This window comes from Sorex araneus, chromosome 2 (assembly GCF_027595985.1).
Source record: "Sorex araneus isolate mSorAra2 chromosome 2, mSorAra2.pri, whole genome shotgun sequence".
Taxonomy (NCBI): domain Eukaryota; kingdom Metazoa; phylum Chordata; class Mammalia; order Eulipotyphla; family Soricidae; genus Sorex; species Sorex araneus.
In genome coordinates, this window is record NC_073303.1 from 232708486 (window position 1) to 232720741 (window position 12256).

The window sequence follows — 12256 nt, forward strand, 5'->3', positions numbered from 1 at the left end:
TGCTGGGGCCCTAGTCCCGGCAATGCTTCTTGCAGCGGCTCCCTTAAGCCCCAAATTTCTCCTCTATAGGGAGGGGAATTCCTCGGTCAGACTTCCCCCACCTCAGCTTCGGACGTGAAGGCATCCCCACCCCCACGGCCCCTCAGACAGTGGCCCCCGGAACATCTATGGAACGGCATTGTACCCTGAATCTTTCAGATCTTCTTAGTAAACAGGGCAGGGATCCGAACCCCAAGTTTCTGAGAAAAGACAGCTGGGGTCCCTGATTGAGAAAATCATCCAAGTTCTGGCCAATTCTCCAAGAATTTCCAGGATTCTCTTCAGAAAAGGGGATCAAGGGCCAGATTGCCGAAGATTTTCCGCAGAATGGGGGCCACGGGCCAGATTCCAGAAGCTGCTCCTCAGAGTGGGTCGAAACCACAACTCTCGGGGAGCAGAGGGCGGGACACCCAATCCCCGAAGCACTGTGGGTCGCCTCAGAGGGCGCCGCGCGCGGCCCCGCCCGGGCCGTGTCCAGTGCATTGTGGGTGGGGCGCCCCTGCTGAGCACTGCGGGGAACCCCCTGCCCAGCCAGTTGTCGGCCGACCGGCGGCCCAGCCGAACTGCCCTCTGGGGTCCAAGCGAGCCGGCCACGGATTGACGCGTCCCTCAGGCTCCGCCTCTGGACACTTCCCCGCCCAGAAATATTAATTCCCGCCCTCTCAATATTATGATTGGTCGCTTGTCCCGCTCCACTCTCTCGTTGGCAGGCCGCTTGTCATTCATTGCGTCCCGCCTCTTCGGGCCCGCTCTTGCCGCCGGTGCGACCCCGAGGGCCAGCCGGCCCGCTCGCTCATTGGGCAGAGGGCGCTGTCTGTCTTGCCGCTGGCCACGCCCACCAAGGGGTGCGGATCCTGGAAGTCCGGGCGGGACCTCATTGGCCTGCGGCGCCGCCACTCGGCGACACGCGCCTCAACCCGGAAGTGTGAGAGGCGAAATCTGCCTAGCAACCGGGGAAGCCGGGCTGCGAAGCGGGCAATTTCAGTGTGAGACGGAGCGGGAGACCGAGCGGCGGCCCGTGCGCGGCACGGCGGCTCCTCCCGCCCGGGTCAGCGCCCCGGCGCGCGCACGCGCACCCGCCACCCAGCGCGCCCCGCCGTCCGCGCAGCCGGCAGTCGGTCCGTCCGTCCGCCCGGTGTCCTGTTGCCGCCGCCGCCACCCGAGGAGCCGCCGCCGCCGCCGCCGCGGACGCCGGAGCTCGGGACTGAGCGACGCGCGCCCGAGGCCCGGCCCGGAGCTGCCTTCCCGGCGCCCACAACTTCGGTGAGTGCAAGCGGAGCGGCTTCCGGTGCCCCGGCGGCTCGGGGCTTCCGCTCCCCGGGGGCCGCGGGCCTGGCTCTGAGTACCCCGGCTGGCGCCGCCGCTCGGAGAAAGCCCCCTCGTCTCCGGCTTCCCTGAGGGGAGTGACCCCAACTTCACACCCCTTCTAAGGGAGCCTGGCTTCTCAGAGGGCAGTTCCTTTTCTCTCAGGGGCGCCTCGTGTGTGGGACCCCGCGGCCAGGGGCCCCGTTTCTCTGGAGGACCCCCTCCCCGAGGGGCTGCCGGGCGCAGGAGACCACCTTCTCTGAGGGGAGGCCCTTGGCTCCCGCGACCTTTTTGTCTGAGAGGCTCCTTTTCCCTGAGGGGACCCCAAATCTCTGAGGGACCTCTTTCCTGGGGGCCCCTGCTCACCCTCAGGGCTCTTAGCGCGCCGAGCGCGCGCCCCCATTGCAAACGCTCCCCGTGAGGAAGGGCTTGTTCGTGTCTGAGACCTTTGTGGGACCCCCTCCGTTCCCAGGGACCCCCTACTTCCCCGAGGGACCGACATTTCTCCCAGGAGACACCTCCACATCCCCGAGGGGAGCCCGCCCCCGCCCTGGCCTTCCGCCTCTTCCTGGGCGCCCAGTCTTTTCGGGAGCAGCCCTGTGTCTCGGGAGCTTTTCTAAAGTTTCCCTTTGGACTTTGCTTTTCTCAGAGGTTTCTCCCCTCCCGCTGGTCCCCTTGCCCTCTGCCTTACTGAGACATGCTCTCCTACCTTCGGCCCCCTCTTTGGGTCTCTAGGTGTCCCCTCAGTCCCTGGGGGCATTTCCTGCGGTGCTTTCTAATGCCTGTTTGGGGTGCTGCAATTCTTGGAGGCGCCTCCTTTTTGCTAGGTAACCCCCCCAGTATAAGTTGATGCCTTCCTCCGGGACCCTAACGCCTTTGAAGTGCACCCCCACTTTCCCAGAACCCGCCTTCTGATTGAGGGGAGACCCTGGAGTCTTGGGCTTCTCCCTTGCCTGAGGTCCTCTTCCTGGGGGGAGAAACGCTCTCCTTCTTTCCGCTCAGAGCCCCCTAATCCCCAGTTCCTTATTTCTGTTCCCTCCTTTCTAGAGGGAGAGGCCGGAAGCTCCTCCTCACCTCTAGTTTTCTGTCTTGTCAGATTAGGGCACTTCTTGGAACTTTGACAACTGGGGGGTCGGGAAAGAAAATTGGGAGACATTGTGGCTATATGTTTCCTTTTCTTTCCCAAGACCGCTGGTATTGGGGTCACCACCTTGGTTACCTGGTTTTGAGGCTGGAGCTCCCAGGCGCCCGCATTATCACACTTGTCAGGCCATGAGGCTGACCCACTTCCTGTCCCTTCCTTCTGTCCTCTCTCTGTGCATTGTAGCTCACCTCCCCCACGCCCCCCAGAAAAGGTGAAGAAAGAGCCACCTTCAGGTCTGCCTGCTGGTTTTTCTCTTCTGAGGTTTCTGATTCACCCCCTTCATCTCCTGAGGACCCTCAGCTTTGCCTGGGCAGTGCCAGAGCAGGAAATGCTTCACCTCAGCTCCAGGAAGGGTGGGAAGGAAGCCAGGGATGGGGGATTGGACTCCATTTCTCAGTTTTAGGGGACTTAAGCCTGGCCCAAAGGAAGTTTTTACGTGGCTTTTACAAATCCTGTGTGTGTGTGTGTGTGTGTGTGTGTGTGTGTGTGTGTGTGTGTGTTTCTTTTTTTTTTTTTTTTTAAATGGCCCACCCTGGATTCCAAGTTCAGCCCAGTAGCTAATTTTATCTGCTTTGCCAAATGCAGGGCTCTCCCGAGCCCCAGCAGATGAATGCTGGCATTGAGAGATGGTCCAAAGGACAGGAATGAACTCGGTTTGAAACCTGAGTAACTTGTAACTACTTCGTGTCCATGCGCAGGTCTCAAGCTAAAGACTTGGGGAGATGGTTCCTTCCGTGGAGTTGGAAACAGAGGCTGAACTCCTATTGGGTTTAGTATTTCAACAAGTTCTGCCCTCCGACTTGGCTCCAACTGCAGCTTACTTTACAGTTCAATTTAAGGCTGGCTCTCCCCTGTTCCCTTGCATCTGGGTCTTGCTTAATTTGAGTCCTTTGTGAAGACTCCTGCCGAGGCTATAATTTGAGTTCTAAATCTGTCGATGGACCATGTGGACACAAGTTTCAACTCGAGCTATTTTCTTCTGTGGAGAAGCGCTTGGAGAGTTTCCTGGGCCCTCTGCTCCTGGGTAGTCAAGTCCGGGCAGGAAGCGGCTGCCGCTCTGGCTGCTCTTTTATTGCCTTTTCCTGGTCAACTGTAGGCACTTTCCTGAGGGGATGGGGAAAGATGGGGAGTGGGGGAGGTTGGGATGGCCGCAGACCGGGCAGAGAAGTGGCAGCACATCTTTGGTGTTTCACATGAAGCCCAGAGGCCCAGCAGCGTGGGGTGTTCGGAAGGAAAGGGGAGCTTTGAAGGAGCTTCTTCAGATTCAGGAGCTCTTCTAGTCCTAGTTGTGTGGCTTTGGACAACTTATGGCACAAGGCAGGTGCGGTACTTAAAAATTTGAGGGATCACACATCTGTGATCTCTAGATGTGTGTGAAGGCGCCTACAGATGGCGGTGATTCCTAGACTTCTGAGTGAGTGACTGAAGAAAGCGAGAGAAGGCCAGCACAGCCTCAGGCACGTGGTCGGGTACAGTGAAGATTGGTGGTTGTGTTCAAGAGATTAGGATTCTGGCCTGAACTCCAGACCCGGAAGCACTTGATACTCTGCCAAGGCTAACTATGCCTGAAGGAAAAGAGACGTGGTGTCACATACAAAGCCCACCGCCCTCCTGGGTCTCACTGTATATTTTCTCTGTTTAGATGTCAGATGTGAGGTGGATTTCCTATGTGGTGGGGATTTGTGTTTACCTTGGCCTTTTCTTCTCCTGCTGCAAAACGGGGGTAATTTGTGAGTTAAGTGCAAGTAAGGAAATGTATTGCTATAATTAGACTGAAAGAAAAATAGATTAGAAAGAACTTGGAAGAATTGTGGGAAGAAAAAACGTCCGAGAACTAGGCTCATATCCATATTTTGGGGTGGCTGGGAGTGAGGGATTCATAGCAGTTACCTCTGAGGGATCTCATATATCAGAATCTTGAAATAAGAACTATGGGTCAGATTTGGGGACAGAATACTGTGAATGTGATGTGTAAAGGCATTTGATAGCATACAGTAATAGTACTTTGAGACAGTTCGTGTGTGGCTTAGTGCCCATGAGAGATTAAATTCAACATGAGCGCCCATGATCCAGAGAACAGTGGAGAAGCTAACTCGGCCTCTGGTACTGGAAGCTGAGATAGGCAGGTTTCGGACATTTAAAAAATAATTATTTTTTGGTTACACCTGGTGATGCTCAGGGATTTCTCTTGGCTTCGCACTCAGAAATCACTCCTGGTGGTGCTTGGGGGACCATGTGGGCTACCAGGGATTGAACCTGGGTTGGGTATGTGTAAGGCAAGCACCTGACTGGTTGTACTATTGCTCCAGCCTGATGCTGTTTTTTGTTTTCTTTCCTTCTTTTTTTTTTTTTTTTTTTTTTTAGAAAGAGGATTCCTGGACCGGAGAGCTAGTACAGTGGGTCTGGCTCTGGGGTGGCATGCAGCTGACCTGGGTTCCATCCTCAGCATCCGATATGTTTCCCTGAGCACCACTAGGAGTAATCCTGAGGGCAGAACCAGGAGTAATCTCTGAACATCTCTGAGTGTGGCCTCCCCAAAGAAAAAGACCTCTCCCCCCTTAAGCGTTTGGGCCATACCTAGTGGTCCTCAGGGGCTGCTTCCACCATGTGCCTAGGGTGGAGCCTCCTGCTTAAAAAGCATGTGCCTAGCCTGCTGAGCTGTTTAGCTGTCTCTTAGAAGACTCTTCTTGGGGAAGCGAGAGCTTGGGTTATAGCCCACTGTACTGGGTTACTCCCAGTGGTGCTTGGGGACCATGTGGTGCCAGGGATTGAACGAGGTTAACTCCCTGCAAGGGAAGCACCGTAACCCCTGTACTATTTTTTTAGTCTCTCACAGGATAAAGGATTCTTAGCTGTTAGTGAAAGTCTTAAAATCATGACCTTCTTCACTTTCTAGAGTGGGGACAGATGGTGCTTGCTCTGATAGCTAAAACCCAGGGGGAAAGATTGGGTGACAGTCTGGCTAGAACTATACTGGGATGCTCTCAAGAATTGAAGAAGACCTTGCCCCCTTTTGAAATATTCTCCTTCCCTTTCTCACCCCCACCCCGGTGCCCCTGCCTTCTGTCTCTGTCTTGCACACATTCACATGAAGTGTCTTTACTAGCTCAGCAAGAAAGATCCAGCAACCTTTAATTTCTTGTAATTTTGATTTTTGGGCCACACCTACCTACCTGAGCTGGTGTGTGTGGGGGGGCTACTAGTAACACCTGGGGGAGGGATCATGTGCTGAGAGTGGGCAGAGTGCTGGGCGTCACTCTCTGTGGTACTTGTAGGAGAAACCTTCAGGGATAGAACCCGGACCTGCTGCATGTAGACCGTGTCTCAGCCTGTTGAGCTCTCCCTAGCCGCTCAGTTTTTCTTTTTTTTTTTTTCTTTTTGGGTCACACCTGGCAATGCACAGGGGTAGTTACTCCTGGCTCTGCACTCAGGAATCACCCCTGGCGGTGCTCAGGGGACCATATGGGATGCTGGGAATCGAACCCGGGTCTGCCGCGTGGAAGGCAAATGCCCTACCCGCTGTGCTATTGCTCCAGCCCCTCTCTTTGTTTTATTTTTTTAAATTTCATTTTTATAAAGCTGTTAGCAATAATTGATTACTTTTAATATTCAGATACCAATCCCACCACCATTACACCTTCCCACCACATTTCAATTGTTGCCATCCCAAACCCCAAACCCTGCCCCCAAAGTAGAACTGCAGTAATTTATTTTGTATTGCTTGTTATCTTCATTCCTTTAAGGACAGTTATTCCATTATTTGAGAATAGATCAGAGTTTTGTTGTTCTTTCTTTTTGGTTTATTTTTGTTTGGGGGCCACACCCAGCAGCGCTCAGTGTTTACTCCTGATCTGTGCTCAGGGATCACCTCTGGTGGGCTCAGGTGACAGTGTGGTGTTGGGGATCGAACCCAACTGACCACTTGGAAGACAAGCAGCCTACCTACTGTATTGTTCACTCCAGCTCCTGTTATTTATAAAATATACAAAATAAGCCAAAAAAACTTTAAAGGGAAACTCTCCCCTTTGAAAATATTCTTGTTACTACTGTGTGCCACAGGCTTCATTCTGGTGGACGCTGGCGCCAGCACCAGTCTCTTTCATCTAACAGGAAGTTTTCTAAAGTTTTTTTTTTTTTAATTGAAAGATCCTTACAGCAGTAAAAACCCTTGAATAATTAGAAATGCTATTGATCTAGGTACATTTATTCGATGTAATGTTGCATGGTTATCCGTTGGTGGGTAACTCTAAAAGGTATGTGGGTCCATACACTGCCCAGCTTCTAACTGTGGACCATAAACTGTTGATTTATATAACCGAAATAGCCGGGGAAGTCAGGGTTTCCTTCCTGTCGAAGACAGCGCTGGGGGCATTCAATCCCTGTGGGATCTTGATGATGAAAAGCAGGCCGACCTCTTTTGGAATTGGGAAATAACTACTGTATGGACTGGTGCCATCCAAATGAATGAATGATGTTATTTTTAATTTCTTATATTACTTTTGTCTTTATCCTTTAGTTTGTTTTTTTAAATACTGGTGCATAATTTGTATATGACTTTTTTCTTCTAAGGTACTTTTGAGTATTGAGGAAGGGCTTAGTTTAGGATTTTTTTCTGTGTGGTTGTAAGGTAAGATTTAACACCCCCCCTTGGATATTTTGTTTGTTTGTACTTTTTGAGTGTCAGGATTGAACCCAGGACCTCATACATATGAGCCACGTGTTCCACAGTTGAGTCACATCCCTGGTTCCTTTTTGGGGGGTGAGGTAGGATGGGGTTTGGGACTGCTCTTTGCTTAGGTGATGCCTCCAGCGGTGCTCAGGAGTTAAATCTGACCCTCCTGCATGCCAAGCTTTCATACTAGCCCTTTGAGCTATCTCTGTAGTCCCTCCTTTTTTTTGGTGGGGGTGGGGGTGGGAGCACACTCGGCAATGCTCAGGGTTTACTTCTGGCTCTGCATTCAGGGATTACTCCTGGTGGGGCTTGGGGGACCTTATAAGGTGCTGGGGATTGAACCTAGGTTGGATGCTTTCAAGGCAAACACTACCCACTGTACTATCTCTCTGGCTCCTCCTTTTTTTTTTTTTTTTTTTTTTGCTTTTTGGGTCACACCTGGCGATGCACAGGGGTTACTCCTGGCTCTGCACTCAGGAATTACCCCTGGCCGTGCTCAGGGGACCATATGGGATGCTGGGATTTGAACCCGGGTCGGCCGTGTGTAAGGCAAACGCCCTACCCGCTGTGCTATCTCTCCAGCCCCCTTTTTTTTTTTTTTTTTTTAACACCCAGCGATGCTCAGGGGTCATTCCTGGCTCTGCACTCAGGAATTACCCCTGGCTGTGCTCAGGGGACCATATGGGATGCTAGGAATCGAACCCGGGTCGGCCACGTGCAAGGCAAACGCCCTACCCGCTGTGCTATCACTCCAGCCCCATCCTTTTTTTTTTTTTAAGTGTAACTTAGACATTTAAGTTAGAGACAAAATTTGTTAAATATTTGGGGCTGACCTGGGATCAATCCCCAGCACCTCATATGATCCCCTGAGCACCGCTAGGAGAGATTTCTGAGGCAGAGCCAGTAGTAACCTTTGAGCTTCACTGGGTGTGACCCCAAAATAAAAAAAAATTATAAAATATTGTCTGGCTTATGTAGCTACCTAGTCAGTCAATAATTCAGCAATCAATGTTTATGTGCCTATGATGTGCTAGGGGCACCATACTAGGGGTGTGTGTGTGAGCTGAATGCTGGCAGTCAGCTCTCCTGAATCTTACAGCCCAGGACCTGGCATGAAAAAAGCCAAGGAAAGGACATTGCAGGGCTTCTTTGGTGGTAGCCCAGGAAGCAGGGAGCGTAGGCTGGAGTTTGTTGGAGGTGTAGCAGGGAAACCTTACCACCTCCTTATTTCCTCACTGGGCTCCTTGCTACTGTCTTCTCCATTTAAATGGAGGCATTTCCCTGGTGAGTTGTTGGTTGTTGGCAGTGTTTTTTTTTTCTAGCTCACTTATGGCTCTGTGCTCAGGAATCACTCCTGGCAGAGCTCAGGGATCATGTGTGGTGCTGGGGATTTGAACCCGAGTCAGCTGTATGCAAGCTCCTTAGCCTTCGTAGTGCCTCTTAAGCTCATGTTGGCAATTGTTGTACCAGGACAACAATGGCTGGTACCTTGGAGAAAGCTGAGTCTGGTGTGGTTACTGCCCGGAGCAATTTCCGTTCAGCTTTTCTCAAAGTTGGTGGTGATGTGTTTTTGGAATATGATGGCATTTCTTCATTGCCAAGAGAGAGACAGCTCTAAAAGGCCTTTCTACATTGTTTGAAATTGAAAAAGAAAGAAGAGGGGGCTGGAGCAATAGCACAGCGGATAGGGCATTTGCCTTGCACGCGGCCGACCCGGGTTCGATTCCCAGCATCCCATATGGTCCCCCGAGCACCTCCAGAAGTAATTCCTTAGATGCAGAGCCAGGAGTAACCTCTGAGCATCGCTCAGAACCCAAAAAGCAAAAAAAAAAAAAAAGAAGAGGGTACTTGATTGTTGTGACCTGTGTATTAGTAGGTTATTGGTACGGGGGGGAGGGGGGTTCCCTTTGCTTTAGGGTCTACTTTTTTTTTTTTTTTTTTTTTTTTGCTTTTTGGGTCACACCTGGCGATGCACAAGGGTCACTCCTGGCTCTGCACTCAGGAATTACCCCTGGCGGTGCTCAGGGGACCATATGGGATGCTGGGAATCGAACCCGGGTCGGCCGCGTGCAAGGCAAACGCCCTACCCGCTGTGCTATCACTCCAGCCCCATTTAGGGTCTACTTTTACCTTGTGGAGGGAAAGGCCTCTTTGGTGTTTCTTGGTGAGAGCCAGGCTGGATGTCTTAGATTTGAAGATAAGGTCTCTATGGGGTGGGTCAGAAGCCAGGAGCGGATAATCATCAGGTCACAGCTTGGAGCAGAGTGGGAGGATGGGAAAGGGAGTTTCTGGCAGTCAGTCCTCTTTCTTTCCTCCACTTGAGTACACTGAGCTGGAGGTGAAGAGGCTGGCCCAGGCCGGAAGTGGGCGTGGATGGCTAATGCAACATGGCACGTGATCAGGCTCCCACCTCTGAGCTCTGCTGCCCTTGGAAGTGGATGCTACTCCCTCCTCACTTCCTGTTTCCCAGCCCTCTAGGCTCAATTCTTGGGCCCCAAAGTGAGCACAGAAAATACATCTCAAGTGGTCAGTTTTCCTTAGTTGTGGTAGAGCTTAATGCTGCCAGGAAATCTACACTTGACAATTCCAGGGAACATGCAAGGGACTGGGGGAGGGGGTGGTGTGTGTCGGGGGGAGTGTTTAGTACTCCCTGGTTTTCCAACTAGAGTAGACTTGGAGATGGATGAAACTTCCAGAAGCCTGAGGCAGGTCCCTCAGCAAGTGTTCTGAAAGAATGGCTCTCTGATGTTTGTGTTTGTAGCTTTCTAACAGTTCTACAGGAAGCCCTATGTGCTGTAGAAGAAACTTTAGAGACAAAAAGCTTTGGGTTTGAATCTATTTTGTTTTTGTTTGTTGAGGGCACACCTGGGGATATGTAGGTAGGACTTCTGGCTGTTTGCCTTTGGAAAAATCAATCTTGGCAGAGTTCAGGGTATCATATAAGAACCAGACTGGCCACAAGCCGGGCAAGATCTTTACCTGTAGTACTGTATCTCTGGCCCTTGGGTTGAATCTGGATTCCATCATTTGCTCACACTGGGATCTGAGGAAGGGAGCTTAATCCCCAGAGCCTCAGGGTTTACTTTTGTGCGGAGATAAGGAGATAAGCACAAAGTATCCAAATTGTTGTAAAAGCCTGATGAATGCATCTGTCAGTGTCCTCAGGTTGGCATCCAAGCCTGGGCAGCTATCTGGCATTTCATTTTTCTGAGAGGAAATCAAGGTCAGTGATGAAGTGCTTGGAGTGGCTGATAGTTCCCAGTGAGATCCTGCAGGTCATGGTGGTCTTGAGGGTGATAGTGTGATAGGAATATTCATTTTGCTTCTTTTATAATGGGAGGGGCGCACACAGCGGTGCTTAGGACTTAACTCCTGATGCTGATCTCAGGCATCACTCCTGGTGGAGCTCAGGGGACCATATGGGGTACTGGAGGTTGAACCTAGGTCAGCCCCATGTGTGTGGCTGGAGCCTTAGCTGTTATACTATCTCTCTGGCGGGGAAGAACAGTTCTTAAATTTGCATTGAATTCAGGCCTTCGGCTTTCCTCTTTCTCATCCTGTCTTTATTGAAGGTTAGAATTGGTAAATTGTAGGCTGATTAGGTCATCAGGCCAGGAGCTTGGTCGTTTGTTACCAAGTCATGGAGGAGAAAACGAGGAAGACTTACTGCTTTTATTGTCTGTAGAGAAATGCAGGGCTCTTACCGGGAGGACAGACTACTCATTCTTTCAGGGGTATAGAGTTTTTCCACTTCAGAACACCACAAGTTAAAGGTTTGTTGTTTGCAAACTGGAGACTATGATGTGTCCTAGATGCTAAGGTTCCCCCCACCCGCCCCCATGGGGAATGGGGTGGGTCACACCTAGCCATGCTCAGGGGCTACTCCTGGCTCTGCACTCTGGGATCACTCCTGGTGGGGATTGAGGGACTGTTATGTATAGAGTGCCGGGGATGGAATCCAGGTCGGCCATGTGCAAAGTAAGTGCCCTACCTGTTGTACTATTGTGGCCCCCTGTATTAATCCAAGTTCCTATAAAGTTTCTGTAGGAACTACCCTGAGTGGACCTTGGATGCCCAGGGATACACTTAGGAGCTTAAACAGTGGGGGGATCTGACCCATGACTTTGCATGTGTTCTGCCACTTGAGCTGTCTCCCGGAACCTAGATTTGCTTTTCTTTATGTCTAAACTAAGCAGACTGAGATGTGACTAACAGCCTTTATTAAGTATTTTGAATAGGTTAAGATTATCAGATAGTGGGGCTGGAGTACAGCAGGTAGGGCATTTGCCTTGCACACGGCTGACCCAAGTTTGATTCCCAGTATCCCATATGGTCTCCTGAGCACCGCCAGGAGTAACCCCTGTGCATCACCAGGTGTGACCCAAAAAAGCAAAAAAAAAGATAGATTATCAGATACTTCCCCTCTCCCCCCACATTCTGATACTTTCCCTTTTTACATATTGCTCCTGCCTCTGTGCTCAGGGATCCCTTTTAGTAGTGCTTTGGGAGCATATGTGGTGTCAGGGATTAAACCCGGGTCAACTGCATGCAAATGAATCTCCCTACCTGCTGTACTCTGTACTCTCCAATCCCCAAAAATTAATTTTTTTTGCCTTTTCTAATCAGTTGCCTTATAATCAGGGGCCATGTGGTGCAGGGCCATGTGCACCTGGTATTATAATAACCCAGGCCTACAGATGCTAAAACATAAACTCAGCCCATTGGAGTCTTCTGGCCCACCATGTTTTGAGAGAGAGAGGCATATAGAAAGATTGAAAGATAGTGAATTCATCCCTTTCTGCCCAAAACTCCTCCCCCTCTCCTGTCTCAGCTGTTCTGTTCATTACCTTTGTCTGAGTCTGGTTGCCTCGCATGCCCACCCTGTCAGAGGTGGCTCAGATGTCACATCAGCAGACTTTCCTGCCCCCCCTCCCAGTCTAGATAGCTGCCCTTTCCTCTGGGATTCCTGTCTTTGCTCTGAATATATTTTCTGTATTGAAATCTGTGTCTTTCTGCCTACCAGCCTGTGAACTTCTGGAACAGGTGCCACAGGTGGCTCTTTTCCTGCAAAACCCTTCGCATTGAGTGTGGCCCCT

General features: G+C 51.1%; 1 protein-coding gene across 3 annotated transcripts in view; it reads left to right on the forward strand.

Moving 5' to 3' along the window:
- The first annotated feature begins 989 nt into the window (after positions 1 to 989).
- Positions 990 to 12256, forward strand: part of GATAD2A (GATA zinc finger domain containing 2A) — a 49248-nt gene continuing 37981 nt past the window's right edge. The window contains exon 1 of one of the 3 annotated variants that reach the window (XM_055127467.1): positions 990 to 1302. The gene's annotated coding sequence lies outside the window, so the exon portion shown is untranslated. The remainder of the gene's footprint in view (positions 1303 to 12256) is intronic. The other 2 variants (XM_055127458.1, XM_055127461.1) reach the window with 2 other exon arrangements.